This window comes from Trichosurus vulpecula, chromosome 8 (assembly GCF_011100635.1).
Source record: "Trichosurus vulpecula isolate mTriVul1 chromosome 8, mTriVul1.pri, whole genome shotgun sequence".
Lineage (NCBI taxonomy): Eukaryota > Metazoa > Chordata > Mammalia > Diprotodontia > Phalangeridae > Trichosurus > Trichosurus vulpecula.
This window is the reverse complement of record NC_050580.1, coordinates 27743691-27763798: the sequence shown is the minus strand read 5'-3', so window position 1 is coordinate 27763798 and position 20108 is coordinate 27743691. Positions and strand designations below refer to the sequence as shown.

The 20108-nt window shown below is 36.6% G+C and overlaps 1 pseudogene; it reads left to right on the top strand.

The window, feature by feature from the left end:
• The first annotated feature begins 14204 nt into the window (after positions 1-14204).
• On the top strand, positions 14205-19863 carry LOC118829445 (annotated as a pseudogene).
• The last annotated feature ends 245 nt before the right edge of the window (positions 19864-20108 follow it).

Sequence of the window (20108 nt, the reverse complement as noted above, 5' to 3'; positions counted from 1 at the left end):
TTATAAAGAAAGAGACAAATGCAAACAGAAGTGCAACTTTGTATTCTAAAGCTAAATAAGTTCCTCCATTCCTTCTGAATATCAAACAGAGAGACCAGCTAAGTAAGTGGGCAAAACAATAAACAAAACCCCTGCATTTTGCTCCTCTGAGATTTTTCTGAAAATCGACATTTAAACAATATTTTTGATACCTGAAATAGCGAGATAAGATGCCAGATTTAAAGTTGCAATGGACTTCAGGAACCATCTAATCACTCCAACTCATTCTGTCTGAATTGTAGATAAGAAGCTGGCTTGTTAAATGAGTTTCCTAAGATCATACTGGAAGTAAGCAGCAAAGGTTGCATTTGAACACAGGTCTAACTTGAGATTTAGTGTTCTTCCAGTACTGGATCGTAGTGTAAGCGTGGGTTCCACTCAGAGTGAATTTGTACCTTATAAAGGATGAATGAGCCCTTTTCAGACTTCAGTGGATCCTTCTGTTCCTTGTAAAGAATATTAAATTTGGAGGTGACAATGTAGCTTATTTGCATAGGAAAATGGCAAGACCATTAAAGAGCTAAACAAATGCTAGCCAGCCGCCTAGCTCAGGAACACAAGGAACTTATATTTGAACTGGGGAAACAGCCCATACATATAAAAGTAAATAGAAATTAGATAGATAGATAGATAGATAGATAGATAGATAGATAGATAGATAGATAGATATTTAGATAAATGGCTTTAGAGAATTACAGATATTACAAATTCATCTCTATCAATTTCTATGATGAATTTTATGAATGGCCATAAAATACATAATTCATCAACAGTCAGATTGCTCAAATTTTTTATCAAAATCTTTTTTCCCCTAAGAATATTCACATCTGCCTCAGTCAAATCTACAGAAGTGTAAATACCAAATAAATGTCTAGGGGAGAGCTGAAATTAGATACCTGAAAGTACTTAAGTGCGGATCTCCCCTTCAACATTATCAAATGAGTGACCACCCATTGTCTCACTGAATACCGCTAGTGGAAAACACCCTACTTCCCAGACTTTGAGGCTATCCATTCTACATTTTAGATTGCATCAACTTTGAGCATTAACTCTTGAATTGAACCCAATATCAACACTTTGAAACTTCTGCTCATTGTTTCTGGTTTTTTTTTTTCTTTGCAGTAAAACATACACCTTGAAAGTACCATTACCTTGTAACTTTCCCTCATTTACTTAAAGACAATCCCCTTAAGTCATCTTTCATCCAAATAAAAATCTTTAACATCTCCTCATACGGCATGGTCTTGAAGACTTTCATTCTAATTTTCCTCCTGCCAATACTTCTGAATTTATTCATGTCCTTTGTAAAATGTGGTAGCCAGAGCTGTACACAGCAGTCCAGATATGCTCTGATCAGGTCATCACAGTAGAATATCTATTCCCTTGTACTAAATATTATTGTCTTTAAAAGTTAGACACAAGACAACACATTCCAAATGAAGTCTCAATTGGATATCTCATGTGGCTAAATCACTATTAACCAAGGGGGATAGGTTTTAAAGTTTTAGTTTATACACAATTAAGTGTTACTGTTGCTTAATATTTTTCAGACAAAAAATTTTGAAATGTAACAAAATTCAATCCATGCAATAAACATTGTGCCACAAATACAGGGGACAACACAAGCATAGAGAGAAAGTTAGCCTACCCCAGTGAAGGAAGGGAAAAGCAAAGCTCCCTTTAATAAGACATAGAGCTTTTTGTGCACTTATTCATTCATTCAATTCAAATATTTAGAAGAAAAAGAATGTCAATTAAATCAGAGTTAGTAAAATTGAAAATTTACTTTATGATTTAACTTTTAGAAGATAAAATGTTGATAAATTTAGAAATGTTTAATTCCTTCATTGAGTCCCCTTTTTATTTACAAGGCAAAAATTGTATTTATAATATTATGTTCCAATGAATATTTTTAGGTCTAAATCTTCTTTCTATAAACTAGCCTTGGAAGAATCTGGACCATTTAAATTCATATACACATGCATAGAGGAATTAGATATTCATGTATTATGTATTATAGAGATGCAGAGAGGCATTGTGGATAGAGTTGGCAAGCTATTCAGTATGCAGCACTATCTCTGAATGACTATAAGGACAATAGATGTGTGTGTATACCAGACTAATATACAGAAATGTATGCATACACATGGATATGCACATGTAACATTTAGACTAAAAAGCCAAAAGACTGCAGAAACATTTAAACTTAAAGATACTCATTTAAAAATACCATGGGAAAGAAATTTCTTTTGCCTTTTGACAATGGAGTGTTTAATTCATTGAGGGGGATAATGACATTTATACTTGTTTATATTGTATCTAGTTTGGAAAGCCAAATTAAAGAAGAAAACTTTACCAGGTTCAAAAAGACATACAGCCATATCTATACATGTATCTATATCCATATCTATATCTATATCTGTATCTATATCTATGTCTATATTTATACCTCCATACTGATACCCCCATACACATACACGTGCATGTACATATTCATACACGTAGATGCATGCATATTCAATATAACATATATACATGTAAATTTGTATGTATATATGTGTATATTATATATATATATATATATATATTTCATATACATAAGCATAAATGTACTTCCTTCCAAAGCTATTTTATAGAAAGCACATTTAGGAGACAAACATATTCACTTACACATGTACACATATAGTAGTAAAAATAAGATAATATGTTTATATAAAATTGTATGGTTTCTGAGGGCTTTGCTTACAGTACTTCACTTTTATCTCACAATAACTCTGTGGGATAAGCAAGAGGGGGAATATTATCTCCATTTTGCTGACTGGGAAATTGAATATCAAATGCCAATTGTCTTGCCAATGCTTTGATAGTAAATACTAGAAGCAAAATTTAAATCTATGTATTACTGATTCCATTTATTTTTAAAAAATCTATAAACATACATCAATAATGATTGAAGCATTATAGTAGAACAAATGGCAACTTGGAGTTAGGAAGACCTCAGTTCAAGAAATGGCTCTAACATGGATTTTCTGTGACCCGGGGCAAATCATTTAAATTGTCTGTTCCTTGAATTGTAGAACTGTAATTGACTGACATTGGGGAAAGCAGTTTCTGCCCTGGGAATCTTTCACATGACATGCTATAATCACAGTTTTCATTTTAACATAGTTAAAGATGTCCATGGCCTAGACATCTCTTTAATTCATAAAAAAGAAAACAAAAACATTTTACTAGATGTTGCCATACTGAATTCTCAATCTCCAAACTCCAAAATACATGGAATAGAAAACTCTCAAAATAGAAAGATCAAGCTAAAGAAATCAAAACAATCTGGTGACAGATGAAGTATATTTCCTTCTTGTCATGGAGTCTGCTGAAGAATTTGTTACCAAAAAAACCTTTCAGTAATCCTACAAAAGATGAGCTTTCAATGAAGCACATTTTTCAAAGGTATATGCATAGATAAGTACCTACGAATACAAATATCATATATACATGTACGTGTATATATGTTTATGTAGAAGTATGCATTTCTCTTGTTGAATTCATCAGAATATAATGCTATGAACAAACAAACAAACAAAAAACTTGAGTGGTTTACCATTTCCTTCTCCAGCTCAATTCACCAATGAAGAACTCAAATAAATGGGCTTAAGTGACTTGCCCAGGGTAACACAGATAATAAGTGACTGAGGCCAGATTTGAGTTCAGATCTTCCTGACTTCAAGTCCAGAGATTTTTCCACACAGTACCTAGATGCCCCAAATCCCTTCCATAATTTTCCTCAAGTTGTCAGAACATTCCGCTTACAAAATCAGTAACAGGGTCATGACTTGTCCAAGAACCATTTCTATGTGACCTCCATCAAAACAAAACATGATAATTCAGTAAACAACATCACCATTGTTCTTCTGTAATGAGAAAACTCTATCTACTAATAGAGATTATCCTTTTTATGCATAGTTTTAGAAAGTGTTCAGGTATCCTGAGAGGTTAAGAGATTTCCCTAGAGTCATAGAACTGGAGAAGGGACTTAAATCCAGGTTATCATATTTCAAAAGTCAAGTCTCTATTCATCATTACAATCTGTTTCTCAATAATGACAGTCATAACCGTGATGATGATGATGGTGATGACAATGATGATGATTATGTCAATGATTATGATGACAATGAGCATGCATGCAATATTCACATATACACAAATATATAAAATCCACATTGTTGTCAATCAACAAGAATTTATTAAAAACCACTGTGTTAAGTGTTGAGAACACCAATATAAAGAAAAAAAAGGCAGTCACTACCCTCAAAGTGCTTACATTCTAATTGAGAATACAATCTGTAAAAGGTAGCAAGAAGTGAGGTGGTAACCAGTGTGGAAGCATGATGAAATTCAAATGGTACACTAGGGTGGGAAATAAGGAGCTGGCAGGCCTCAAGGTCTTCATTAAATGGGGATTCTGGGAGGTGATCTCTACTTTTCTATGAGAGGAAGGAGTCTCGGGGTCCAAGGGTGATCATGAGGTATAAGTTTAACTTTGTTACTTGCAGGGCTGATGTAATCTTCTGTTCCAGGATGGAGAGGATTCTGTGGCCACAGAAGAAAACCACAAGAGTGCAGCCTGGTGGGAAAATACCCACACATATATAGAATGTAGAGAGAAGATAGATAGAAGACAGATAACTGACAGATGCAGATATAGAGTTGTATAGATAAGTATATAAATTTTTCAGCACAGGGTGAGTTGAATATGAATGGATGATATCTAAAAAAGTAAAATCAAATTAAGGGATGAGAGAGGAATATATTAAGAGAGGGAGAAAGGGACAGACAGAATGGGGTAAATTATCTTTCATAAAAGTGGCAAGAAAAGGGAAAAAGCAGTTCTATGGGAAGTGAAGAAGGCACAGGTGAGAGGGAATAAGTGAATCTTGCTCTCATCAGAATTGACCTGAGGAGGGAATAACATACACACTCAACTGGGTATTTTACCCCACCGGAAAGTAGGGGAAAGGATATAAAAAGAGGGGATGATAGAAGGGAGGGCAGATGGGGGAGCAGGTAATCAAAAACAAACACTTTCAAAAAGGGACAGGGTCAAGTGAAAAAATTGAATAAAGGAGATAGGATAGTTAGTCTTTTAGAACATATGTATTGTGGAAGGGTTTTACATAATGATACACCTGTGGCCTATGTTGAATTGCTTGCTTTCTTAGGGAGGGTGGGTGGGGAGGGAAGAGGGGAGAGAATTTGGAATTCAAAGTTTAAAAACAAATGTTCAAAAAAAATTTTTGCATGCAACTAGGAAATGAGATATGCAGGCAATGGGGCATAGAAATCTATCTTGCCCTACAAGAAAGTAAGGGAAAAGGGGATGTGAGGGGAGTGGGGTGACAGAAGGGATGGCTGACTGGGGAACAGGGCAACCAGAATATGTGCCATCTTGGAGTGGAGGGGAAGGTAGAAATGGGGAGAAAATTTGTAATTCAAACTTTTGTGAAAATCAATGCTGAAAACTAAAAAAAATCAAATAAATAAATAAATAAATGATCCAAAAAATATTTAAGTGGAACTGCTCAAGGTATAGTAGATTGTTGAATATGTTCCTAGTACATCTAGAACCACATCAGGAGATTCCGTGATGATTAATATTAATTTAAACATTAGAATATTTCAAATGTTTCTGACACTACATTTAAATATAGACCTATACCTATATATGTGTATATTTGGAGTCCATTTCTGTATTTGTTATGGTGGTCTGGCTCTCCCACCATTTTAAACAAAGTATATTTAGTTTAGGGCCTTTGAATTCATCTATGTGGGGAACTGACAGTGTAGAAACACTGTCCCCAAAGACCTATGTCTCTTATTTTACACACACACACACACACACACACACACAAAGGAAAACAATTTACCTATCACTTTACTAGTATTTCCATTTCTTGTTTAAAATATTCTCACTGTCTTTTCCCTAGATGATTATTTGAAAGTTATATAATCTTTAACAGGCACTGCTTACAGCCATAGGAAGCTTCCCTGAAGTTTCCAGACACATAAGAGGCTCAAATTAACCTAGGAGGAAATGTCAAACACTACTTCTTTTCTCTATTATCAGTCTTCCTATTTCCCTATGACTTTGCAGTATCCCCCCAAACATTAATAGGAAAGAAGGTCTACAGTCTGGGAATTCTCCATGACATTCAAAGTGGGGTCACAAATTAGACAGCAAACGGAAGTTTCAAAGACATCTCCTTCAAGCCTTTCCATCACTAAATCTCCATATCGAGCTAGTGACTTAGTGTAATGGTTGAAAGGTCCCAGAGATGTATGATCCTGATCTGAGAGAAATCTGTAAGCTCATATGATTGGACAAAACTTAGAACTGAGTGTTTGTATTGATTTTAATTATTATTTCTCTTCAACCATCTTACTGCAACTGCTATCAACCTCTTCAATTGTTCAATAATAAAAACCACTTATTAAACATCTAGGCAGTTTAGTAGATCGAGAGCTTGCCACTGAGTCAGAAAGACGCACATTTAAATATTCCCTCAGTTACTCCCAACAATATGACACCAGACAAGTCATAGCCTTTCTCAGCCTTCTTTTCCTTGTTGGGAGAAGGGTTATAGTAACAGCCCTGTTATCACAAAGCTATTATGAGAATTAAATCAGATGACATATGTGAAGCAAATCAAGTCAAAAATTTAAAAGTGCTATAAGAAAGTTAATTATTATTAATGTGGGCAAGTATTGCTTTAGGCCCTGAGAACAGTGTATAAAATGAATGAAAAAATACAACTACTGCAACCTTCTAGGAGTTTAAGAGATACATATATTTGGCCATGGCCATTTTTTTCCTTCATAACTAGGCATATTTATTCCAAGTTTATTTCTTTCTTCCCTCCCCTCTTTTTTTTTGCACTGGGGAGAACTGAGAGAATGAGAACATAAATGCTTATCTATGGAAAAAAAAAATTAAGTAAAAAAATCTAATTGGAAGAAGACAAGAAATTGACCCGACTATTTATAATACAAACTCTAATAAGGTCAATGTAAATTGTAGGTACACACACTATACTCAGAGAAATTTCAGAAGTGCGACCTCCGCATTGACAGGGGATTAAGAAAGACTTCATGGAGGTAGACCTCAAAGGAAGGGAAGGATTTCTACAGGCATGCAAGTTGAAAAATAACAATATTAAGAATTGTGGTAAAAACAACTAATATTTATGAAGTGCTTTCTGTCTGATAAAGTACTGTACATGTAATACTTCATTAATTATCTCACAGACCCTGTGTGATCTGTCCTATTGGTACTGCCATTTTATAGATGAAAAACCTGCAACTGAGAGATGTTAAGTGATATGCACATGGTGAGCCAGTGTGGAGGTGACTAAGATGTCACTTGAATTTAAGTCTTTAGAAGCCTTTCCCACCTCCACTTCATTTTATTTCCTTTTCAGTCCCAAATTATCTCTTTCCCTCAAGCCCCGTAATTACCCATTGTGAAGGCAAGAAATACAATACTCATTATATATAGGAAGACATGCAAATTATATTTGCTCATTAGCCACTTTCTGAAAAGAAAAAAAAATAGGCTTCAATCTGGCTCTATTAGTTCTCTCTCTGGGAATAGACAGTATTTTTCTTCATGAGTCCTTGGGAATTGTGGTCTATCATTATACTGATCAGTTATATGTTTTTCACAGATTATTAGCATTACAATATTGTTGTTACTATGTAAGTTTTTCTCCAGGTTCTGTTCACTTTGCTTTGTATCAGTTCATATGGCCTCTGTTTTTTTTTTCTGAAATTATCCCCTCTGACATATCTAACAGCAAAACCATATCCTTAAGTTACATTCATATATCATAACTTGTTCAGCCGTTCCACCATTGAGCATCCCCTGAGGTTCCAATTGCCATGGCAAGAAGATCTGCTATAAAGAATTTTGTATATATGGCTCTTTTCCCATTTTCTCTGATCTCTTTGGGGTATTAACCAAGCCTTCTTGAATATAATGTCTTTCTCCCTTTGATTATTTCTTATTTATCCTTTATAGAGCTGGTTGGGACACAAATGTTTGTTTATTGTGTTCCCTCATTAGATTATGAGCTCCTTGCGGGGAGGAACTTATGCCACTTTTTATTTTCCCCAAAGCTTAGCACAGTGTCTGGAACATAATATACTCTGAATAAAATTTGTTGACTAATTGACTAGAACTGAGGACTAATTCATTCTAAAGAGATGGAATGGAATGTAACAATTGCAATGGCCAAAGCAAAGATTTAAAGAGTCTGAATTAGGGTGGTGATGCTGTGAGTTTTAAAAAAGGCCAATTGAATATTCAGTCAGTATTTATTAAGTGCCTACTATTTGCTACTATGTGCTAAGCACTGAATACACAAATACATATAAAATAGACCTCAAGGACCTTATTCTATTGTGGAGATAAAATCAATCAGACATCATCTGCTTGACTGCCATACATTTATAAAACATAAAGTGAAATATGAATGCTATCAGCAATATAATTATGTATTGAAGAAGACATATAGCAGAAAAAAGCATTGGAATAGAATAAGAAAACCTAGGTAGGGATTCTTACACTCATATCTGCCACTGTGGCCTTGAATAAGTCATTTTCCTTGTTTAGGTCTTTTATTTTCTTCTCTATATTGTCAGAGAACTGAATTAGATGATTTCTAAATGGTCCCTGTATGACCTTGGTGAAGTCATTCAATGTCTTTGGGCCTCAGATTCCTCATCTGTGAAATGGGAAGGTGGAATTGATGCCTTCTATGATCCCTTGTAACATTAAATATCTGATCTTTGGAGCCCTGGGGTTACAGCTAGAACTCAGATGATTCATCGAATTAACCCTCCCTTAACTCCATTAATTTTTTCCTAATTTAAATTACAAGAAAAAAAAAACCTGTGAGCACATAATTCTCCAGTATTTACTACTACAGTCTCTAGAGCAGTTTCTGTTGCATGTGGAATCCTGGCCTTTCATCTATTTCACTCAGCAAAGAAATGATTACTGTACCCCAAGATTTATCAATCAAGGTACCTTTACATAAATATGACACGCTGAAGACACTCAGAGGTGACTCTTTACTGTTTTTGATGGGTTAATTATTCTGAATTTTTATTTTTTCTGTGTCAAATAATATTATCATATAGAAGAATTACTTACTGAATGTATGAAAATAAACATCTCCCAAGTGAGTCTATGGAATTTTTTCCATAATACTTTCCAGTTCTATTTAATTATTTACTGAAAGGCTATCATGTCTATTTATTTCAACAATATAAAATTAGAATGGTGATTATTATGGAAAGTGCCACTATTTCAGAGGTATTACACTATGTCAGGTGCAATCAGGGAGAACCATAAGTACCTTCTAGAAGTTGCGGAAATATTGCTAGATTCTGCAAATAGTTTGAGAATAAGAATACAATTGATTACAACTTAAGGTCCTGTATATCTCAGGGGTGATCCTGATAACTTTATCCTGTGTGTTTTCTGCATCCCAGCTCCCCATGCATCTTCTTCAGAAATAGATTACAAGCTCCATAAGGGCAATTGAATTGCATGGTACAAATTATGTATCATCTTCCAACATCCAGAATTGTCCTGTGAACAGAATTAGAAAATATCTTGGATACTCTGATGATGGAATTGGAAAGTATCTTAGAGACGATCAATGTAGTCCATATCCAAAAAAAAGTAATCTCTTCATTCCCAAGAAGTGATCACGCAGCCTTAGCCAACAGATGGGAGGAGAAGGATGAATTTCACCAATGCTTGAGGAAGCCCATTCTATTTTAGCATTCAAGGAAGTGATAGACACATAGTAGACACTCCAAATGTCTATTGGTTCAATGATTAAGCAACTGACTGTTATTAATTTGTTTCTTCACTGAACTGATAGCTGTGACTTTGAGATTTCCAAATTCTGCTTCTAAACCCGCACTCTGGGTCTGAATAGGTAAGTCATATTTGCCTTCCACATGAAATTTTTCAAATACTTAAAGAAAGATTCTATGCCCCTCTCATATCTTTTCTTCTTCAGTATACATATTCCCCCATAATTTTCAATGAACTCTCCAATGTAATAAATTTTCACCCTTCCCTCAAGTATATGCTTGCCAATTTATCAACACCCTCTTCACAAGACACACATAACAGCTGTTTGAATTTTTAACCAAAAATTATTTAGCTTTTTTGGTATAAATCCATATTGCTGAATTCTTTGGTGGAAGTGTTAGATGGGGCCATTCATAACATGAAAAGTTGTTCTACTTTGCACAAAGGAAAAATGAGCACAAGATTAAAGAAGAAAGCCCAGTATCATTTTAATCTTGCACATGGGAATCTATACAGTAATGCTATAATCATTGGAATGACTGAACAAATTAAACTGACAAAAAAAAGAATTTCAAAGGATGAGACTGATAATACTACCAAGTCAATAAAAATAGTTTTGGATAGCAGAAAATTTTTTTTGACTGTATGGCCCATCATCATTCCAGTTGGGGCATGTGTACTGGGACCTTTAATTCAAAATAATGTATGAGTACAGAATAGTTATTGGGGAAGCTGTTCTTGCCATCATATAATAAAGTTGTGTTAAAAATAAATAAATGAATAATAAATGTAGTTAGATAGAGAGGTGAAAATAAATAAAATTTTACAACTATAGGGAACAATCCTGCCTTGATAGTGGGCTGTACCAAGTCTTTCCTTTTAATATCTAGATCCTCTGAAATCATCAGGGAAACCACAGTGGCTCAGCATGTAAAGGCTGCAATTCATTTCAACCAAGAGATAGAGTGGGGGAGTCCAGCCAGCAATAGTGTCTTAATTAAATAGTTTAGCCCATAAAATGGTTTATTAAAAGCATTTTTATTGTTGCCATTTCAGAGGCTGTAGCTCAGTCCCAGATGGTGATTATCATAGCTTCCTCTCTGGGGCTAACAATCACAATTCATCAGTATTCACCTGTGTGACACTGCCTGTCTTATTTAATGAATGCCCAAAGGAGCCATAGGTGTGCACCCTCTGGCCTCTGGCTAATGAATAATTGGCATATTTTAACAAACAAAAACAAAGCCACCATATCTGAGTCACTCTCCAGAGATCTATACTTACTAGAACGTTGAAGGGGCACTTTCATCTTCCCCTTAGAAAATAAAATTCTACTTTCTGCTGTGTTACCTCCTCATGTGATTCTATGAACACAAGGCAAATGTCCTCAGGATACCATTCCCAAGGTTTTGAACAGAGGCCATAAGTAACTCCATTTTTTTTCACCCTCTAGCAAATACATTGACAAACATATTGACTTGCTCATTCAGTGACTGGGCTGCTGCCAACTATCTGGATTTTTAACTAATAATGGAATTTTCATGTTTATAATCATAATTCCCTTGATAGGTTTGTTTCTACTTGTACAGAATACCTTGGGTTTAAGTTAGGGAGCATGGAGCTATTCAGACTACCTTAATATGACCCACACACCTGCCAACCCTATTACTGGTTTAAAGTTGTTTCTTGTCAAACAACTAGACTGAACCCTGACTCACCAGAAATAATTATTTTATTACCTAGATTTCATAGTTTTCCCCACCCACTTACCTCCCAATACTGTCTGCCAATAAGAAGCATATATTCACCGCTTCTCCCCATATAACTTACTATGGCTTTTGTTTTTATGAAATGGAAAATAATTTATAAAACACTTCTCAAATTCCAAGCACTATTCTGCATGTTAAGGAGTTTAATAGAAAAGCAAGATGGCCTTTAATCTCAAGGCACTCATATTCTGTTAAAAGAGGCAATGCATATGGTAGGTTCAGTTGCAGGGCAGATGGAAAGGCCTGATAGTCTTTAGGGTATAGTATCTGGATAGATAACAAATCTCAAGGGGACTTGGGACACAAACGGCTTGATGTGAATTGCCAATGGGGACCTGGAGGGCTGAGGGACAAGGCAGATTATAAGGTCAGGTAGAAATTTTTCTGGTACATCCCAGTGGTTATTTTCAAGTGGCTTTTTATTACATAATATTACAGAGAAAAGTCAAGGATGGAGAAAAGCCTAGAGAAAGTAGTATATTAGATGTAAAATAATTTTAAATATAGATCATAAGATTTTATGGTTGGATTACCTGTTTACACCTAAATCACAGGGATTAGAATTGCATTTTTATTCCCCTCTTAACCATCTTCTACAAGGCTTCACACTCAACCATCTTCTATAAGGATTCACACTTGATAATTCTTTGTCAATATCACCTCTGTTAAGGTGGTCTAGTATACCTACCTATTCCTTAGCCTTTTCTATTCACTTTCCATTGACTTCCATGATATAAATGGGAATCTAGGACCTGAGAATGAAGTTGACCATCCTTTTCAGCAATCTCTCCAGTTTTGCTAAGATGCTGCCTTTCTTTAGACATGGTTCATTTCTGTTTATCACTTTTGCCCCTCTAATGGCCACTAATGGAAAAGATATATCTGAGTTTCAACCTAAAGCCATCATCTCCAGTGAGTTTCAGGTCTTAAACCATCTTCATCCCTTATTTGGACATTTACCCACTAAACACACAAAATCACAACAAGAGAGAATTTCACTGCTGAATGAAATTTCAGTGTTTTGTTTTGGTGCATTTCCTTTTATTTGCTGAACCCCAAGCAAGATTTGCATATGTACCATGTGATACAAGTAGTCATTATTCAAGTTTTCATAAAGGGCTTCCAATGACAGGAGTCACAGGGTCTTTTAAGGCAGTTAAGGTACATTCTCCTTTTCCTCTGTGCTTTTTCATCTGCCATTGACTTGTTTTGTGCCATTTTACATTAATTCTTCTATGACTTTATTGTTTCAGCTGCACTAATCCTTGCTGGCAAGATTACCTTATTCCCATATGGAAGATGACTGATGTGGATATCAGAACACGTAGTCTGACCCATTAGAGATCTCCTTATGATATGTTATCTCTTCCTTCAGCTGCAAACCTGGGTTGCAATGAATTTCCCCACATAGCATCCTAGTCTAGATTTTTTTCTCATTATGAATCTTTGCTTACTAACTCTTTCCCTAACTATCCACTCATTGACAGAGCTGAATTGAATGGATAGAGCCAGAAGAGAGTCAATGGATGCTGGATACTGGACAAGATTTTTAAAAAATATCTTCTAGTTTTAGGATCCAAACATTTTCATATCTCAGAATTGGTCCACTGTTTAGTCTTATGCACAGGCATGTATTCTATACATGTCATTTGCATTTAAAATTATTTGATAATATTTCATTAGTGTTTTTTGTCACTTTACTCTTTGGAACCCCACCTTATTAATACCTTCTACTTCTCTGACTTGGCTCATGAACTCCCGATCTCCATTTAAGGAGAAAGCCCCAGTTCAGACATCTCTGTTCTCATTTGGCTGTATTACTTTGGGACTTGCATTGATTCCACCACCATAACCCAGGGAACTCATCATTGGGATAACCTCAACAACCTGTAATATCTCAGCAACTTTGGTATTGTTAATCAATGTAATCACTACCTTCTGTCCTCATATTGCAGAGTGGGACCATGAAGTTCAAACCTCCATTTAAGGAGAGAGCCCTGATTCACACCTCTCTTCTTTCCTTGTCTAACTGCACTACTTTTAGATTTTCCCCTCTTTTACTGAGATCCTTTGTTTCCATGTCAAGTAATGGAATTACTGGGTGTAAGGGTGTACACAATTTAAATGACTTTTAAAATATAATTCCTGCTAAGTTCCAGAACAGTCCAACCCATTCATAGCTGCAATAAATCAAACAAATATACATTTAATTCCTACTCTGTTACAGACACTGTGCTAGGCATAAACATAGCAATGAAATAGTCCCTGCATTGAATGACATATTCTGTAGGAGTAGATAATATGTGTATTTATGAATATTTACAAAATATTACAAAGTGCCTTTGGGGGAAAAAGAAGTCAAGGTATCGGAAAAGACTTTATGTAAGAGATGTCACTCAAACCCTACAATAAAAGAATGTAGTGATTGTAAGAGGTATGCCTGAAGAGGGAATACATTACAACAGTGGGGAATAGCCTGCCAAAGGTATGCAAACAAGAAATGGAATGTCATGGGTAAGGAAAAGCAAGGTGGCTGTTTTGGCTGGGCTGAAGAGCATCTAAAAGCAAGTAAGACATAATAAGGCTGAAACTAAATAGTAATAAGACTGGAAGCTAAATTTTGAAGGGTTTTCAATTCCAAAAAGGAATTGAATCATAGAGGCAAGAAGGAACCACTGGGATTTATTAAGGTAATGAAATAACTAGATCGATGCTTTATGAAAATCACTCTGGCTATATCAGCTTTCCTTTCATCACAAAACCGTTCCGATATTTGCATACAGTCATTTTTATTGTTCTTACCTTGATGTATTTTATAGATCTGACATCATAATTCATTATTACTTTTTATAAGCATGCAGATCACAAAATGTCAGTATAGTGGCCTATAATGATAATCAGGGAGGGACTTTTTTTTTTTACTGTTTTCTCCTTAGAATGCTAAGGCAATCAAGAGCCTTTGATGAGCTTTGCCTTTGTTTGAATCTGGCAGGCAAAGTGGGACCTTTCTTTTTTCTTTTGTTTTGGAATGCTTCTCAGCACTGAGGTAATCAAGTGCCTTTGATGAGTCTTGCCTTTCAAATGTAATGGCAAGCAAAGTTGGACTCTTTGCTGTTTTTTGTTTGAGTGCTTCTCAGCACTGAGGTAATGAAGCCTCTTTCATAAATTTTGCCTTTGTTTCAATCTGGAGTCTTTGATTGAATCAATAGTCTTTAAAGACCTGCTTAAGAAACAAAGAAGCTCCAGGCCCCAGGCCCCACACCTTTTTCCTAAGTAGGTATTAAGCCCCAGGGCCCTGAGAAGTGTATATATGATCTGAGGTTGGTATTTTGTTTTGGGGCTCTCACTCACTGGAAGAGTGTCATGTGATTTGCCAGATGAGACTCTGGATAGCTGTCATGGAATCGCTGCAGGTTTGATAACGCAGATGGTAATGCTTCTCTCTCTGGTAACTGCATGTATTGCTATACTTACAAGGTTAGAGGCCTGTCTACTGGTTTGTGTTTATTTGCTCTGTTTATATAATGTATGCTTGTAATTTTTGTTTGTATTCTCTCTGAAGTGGAGGGTGCTGGTTTTTCCCCCTGAACTAAGTGAATGATATACATATACATACATATGTGTATATATATATATATATATATATATATATATATATATATATACACACATATATATATATATATGTATATACATATACATACACACACACACACATATATATATATATATATATATATATATATATATACATATGTATGTGTGTGTGTGTAATTAAAGTGAGATTGTAAACCCCTTAAAGTTGCTTTCCTTAGAAAAACAGATAAAAGAACATGTGCTAGCAGCCTTCCTGTGTGCTGGTGTTGCTGGTCTTACACCCCCACAGCAGCTCCTAGTCCCATTGTTCTTACATGGTTCCCTCAAGCTCAACCTGATAGGCTCAGCTATTTCTTCGTACCCTGGAATTTTAATGTTTACAGCTAAAAGAGACATTAGAAATAATCTAGTTTAACCTGATGATCTTAAATATGTTTTAAAAATTAGTTCAATAAATTGGCTTAAGGGGGAATAACATACACACTCAATTGGGTATGGAAATCTATCTTACCCTACAGGAAAGTAATGGGGAAGGGGATAAGGGGGCAGGGGTGACAAAAGGAAAGAAAAATTTGGGGAGAGGGTAGTCAGAAGCAAACACTTTGAGGGAGGGACAAGATGAAAAGACAGAATAGAATAAATAAGGGGGACAGGATGGAGGGAAACATAGTCTTTCACAACATGACTATTATGGAAATGTTTTGCATGACTACACATATATAACCTATGTCAAATTGTTTGCCTTCTCACTCAGGGTAAGTGGTGAGGGAGGAAGGGAGGGAATCTGGAACTCACAGTTTAAAAACAAATATTAAAAATTGTTTTTACATGTAACCAGGAAATAAGATACACAGGCAATAGGTTATAGAAATATATTTTAGCCTACAGGGAAATAGAAGGGGAAAGGTATAAAAGAAGGGTGGTCATAGAAGAGAGGACAGATTGGGGAAAGGGTAATCAGAAGCAAAATGCTTTTGAAGAGGGACAGGGTGAAATGATAGAGAGAGAGTAGAATAAACAGGGGTAGGAGGAATAGGATGGAGGGAAATACAGTCAGCAATTGTAACTGTGAAAAAAAATGAAGCAAGTCTCTCTGATAAAGGCCTCATTTCTCAAACATAGAGAACTGTGTCAGGTTTATAAAAATAAGAGCCATTCCTCAATCTATAAATGATCAAAAGATGTAATCAGATTTCAGTTGATTAAAGCTATCTATAGCCATATGAAAAAAAATTCTAACTCACAACTGGAGAAATGAAAGTTAAAACAATTGTGAGGTACTACCTCATACCTATTAGATTAGGTAATAGGACAGAAAAGGTAAATGACAAATGTTGGAAGTGATGTGGGGAAAAATGAGACATTAATGTACTGCTGTCAGAGTTGTAAATTGATTAAAACATTCAATGGAGCAATTTGGAACTATGCCCAAAGGGCTATAAAACCATTACATATATTTTATAGCCCAAAGGGCTATAAAAATCCTTTGATATAGCAATACCACTGTTAGGTCTGTAGCCCAAAAAGAGATTGAAAAAAGGAAAAGGACCTATATTACAAAAATATTTATAGCAGCTCTTTTCTGGGGGTCAAGAATTAGAAATTGAGGGAATGCACATTAATTTAGGAATGACTGAATAAGTTGTGATATATGAATGTAATGGAATACTATTGTGCTATAAGACATGATGAGCCAGGAGACTTCAGAAAAACCTGGAAAGACTTACATGGGTTGATGCAAAGTAAAACATACTGGGTACAAAGTAACAGCAATCCTGTAAGATGATCCTGTGAATGATTTAACTGTTCTCAGCAATACAACAATCCATGACAACTCTGAAGGACTAGGATGAAAAATGCTATCCAACCCCAGAGAAAGAACTGATAGTGTCTAAATACACATTGAAACAATTTTTTAAACTTTCTTTATTTTCCTTGAGTCTTTTTTCTGTGTTTTCCTTCATGATGTGACTATTATGGATATGTTTTGCATGACTACACTTGTATAACCTATGTGGAATTGCTTGCCTTCCCAATGGGTGGGGGAGGGGGGTGGTGAGGAGGGAGGAAAAGATATAATTTAGAATTCAAAATTTTAAAAACAAATGTTAAAATTGGTTTTCATGTAACTGAGGAAAAATTAAATACTAGATAAATAGAAAAAAGGAAGAGAAAAATTGGGTCTGTAAAAAAGAAAGTTACTTGTCCAAAGCCAGCCAAGTAGCAAATGATAAAGCCTAGGGCTATATTCCAGCTATTGTCTTCCTTTGCTGCCTTCAGAGGTCTTTTGAAGATGACTATGGTATTCCTGTAGCCAGAGAAAAAATACTTATTCAATAAATAAGGCTTGAAATATATACCACCCCTTGTATTTATATATGGAGAGAGAGCTGGAAATATAGATAGATTTAGAGGTATCTGTAGATAGATTAATAGATAGGTAGATAGAGAGATAGATAAAAGATAGATACATTCATAGATGGATGGATAAATAGATGATCGATAGACTTTAGGAATGATAGGAGGTACAGTAAGAAGGGAAGGTATTAAAAACTTGGTGGACCAAGAAGAAACTCCTGAAGTAGGCTGGATGTAGAATAAGCCTTGAAAGAAACCAGGAAAACAAATAAATTCAGAGGGGGTGTGGAAAAAGAATATTTCAGGTGTAGGTGATGATAATGCTTGTGTAAAGGCCCAGAGATGAGAGATACAGTGGCATGTCCAAGGAACTGAAAATAGATCTAGATAAAGGCGTTCTTAAGATGACATCCACAAACTTTTTTTTAAAAATAGATTTGTTAACTTTATTATGATGTAATTGATTTTATTTGTAATCCTATGTATTTTACTTTATGCATTTAAAAACAGTGCTCTGAAAAGGGAGTCATGGGTTTCAACAAAGTGCCAAAGGGGTCTTGATATATACTTACTCCAAGTTAAGAACTGCTGACATTGTGAAAAGAGGATAGGCAGGATTCTTACAGTGCTTCTCTTACTTGCTACCCATGGGACCAAAGGCAAGTCACTTAATGTTTCTGATCCTTGGTTTTAGAAGTTGAGTGGAATACTGAAATAGTGAAGCCCCCTCAGAATGGGACAAGACCTTACCTCTCCTACCATCCACCCCCACCCTGCACCCTTTCTATATTTTTAGAAACGGCTCTGCCGAGAAAGTAGATAAGAAATTACATCAGTAGACAGACACCTGGAAGGTCCTGTTTAGCTTTTTCTCCCTTTTTGCTGAATACTAGTCCCTGGTCTCACACCTGTCTGTTCTTTGTTCTCTGTTACTGGGAAAAGATTCCACATTTAGAACATGAGCTCTAAACCTAGTCAATGGGAAGAGGAGCCAGTGGGGAGGGTGGGGGGAACTCTGTGTTAGGGGCTACATAACTTGCTTTGAGCTGTATGTAACACACACATGCTGGCATCATCTTGGGCCACACTGAGGTGTGTCCTTTCCAATGAGAAAGCAATGAATTCCTTTTTCGCCTTTTCTCAAGAAAGGTCTCTGTCGTGTTCCATTGGTAGCAGGTGGAGAGAGCGAAGGGAAATAGGCCTAGGAGCAGCCCCACCTCTGCCTCAGGCCTGGTCACCATCACCGCAACAATGAGCAGCGAGGCCAGAGACCCAACAGCCTCCTGCCGCCGCACCGCCCCCCGCCCCCACACCACCGATGCCAAGCCCAGCATCACCAGCAGCGGCGGAGGGAGGGCGGTCCCCGTGGCCTCACATTGGCGGCAGGCGGGGACAAGAAGATCATCGTAAGGAAGGTTTTGGGAACAGTAAAATGGTTCGATGTAAGAAACGGCTAAGGTTTCATCAACAGGAATGACACCAAGGGAGATGTATTTGTACACCGGACTGCCATAAAGAAGAATAACCCCGGGAAGGACCTTCGCAGTGTAGGCTATGGAGAGACTGTGGAGTTTGATGTTGTTGACGGAGAAAAGGGCGATGGGGCAGCTAATGTTACCGGCCCTGGTGGGGCTCCAGTTCAAGGCAGTAAATATGCAGCCGACTGTAACCATTACAGACGTTATCCACGTCGTAGGCGTCCTCCACGGAACCACCAGCAGAATTACCAGAACAGTGAGAGTGGGGAAAAGAAGGAGGGATCAGAGAGTGCTCCAGGAGGCCAGCCCCACCAACGCCGTCCCTACCGCAGGCGGCGGTTCCCACCTTACTACATGCGGAGACCTTATGGGCGTCGACCACAGTATTCCAACCCTCCTGTGCAGGGAGAAGTAATGGAGAGTGCCGACAACCAGGGTGCAGGAGAACAAGATGGACCAGTGAGGCAGAGTATGTATCGGGATTATAGACCACGATTCCGCAGGGGCCCTCCTCGTCAAAGACAGCTTAGAGAGGAAGGTAACAAAGAAGACAGAGAACCAAGGATATGAGACCCAGGGTCAGCAGCCACCGCAACGTCTGTACCGCCGTAACTTCAATTACCGATGCAGATGCCCAGAGAACCGTAAACCACAAGATGGCAAAGAGACAAAAGCAGCGGAACCACCAGCTGAGAGTACGTCCGCTCCCCAGGCTGAGCAGGGCTGGGCTGAGTAAATGCTGGCTTACCATATCTAACATCATCCGGTCATCATGCAAGAAGAAAGAATACGAAATTCCAGCAATAATAAGAAATGAACAAAAGATTTGAAACGGAAGACCTAAGTGCTTGCTTTTTGCTGTTGACCAGATAACTAGAACTCTCTGCATTATCTCCGCAGCATGAGGTTTTTATTATTTTTACCTAAAGAAGTCTCTTTTGGGGAATGACAAACTTTTTTTTTTTAAAAGCCTGGTTTTCT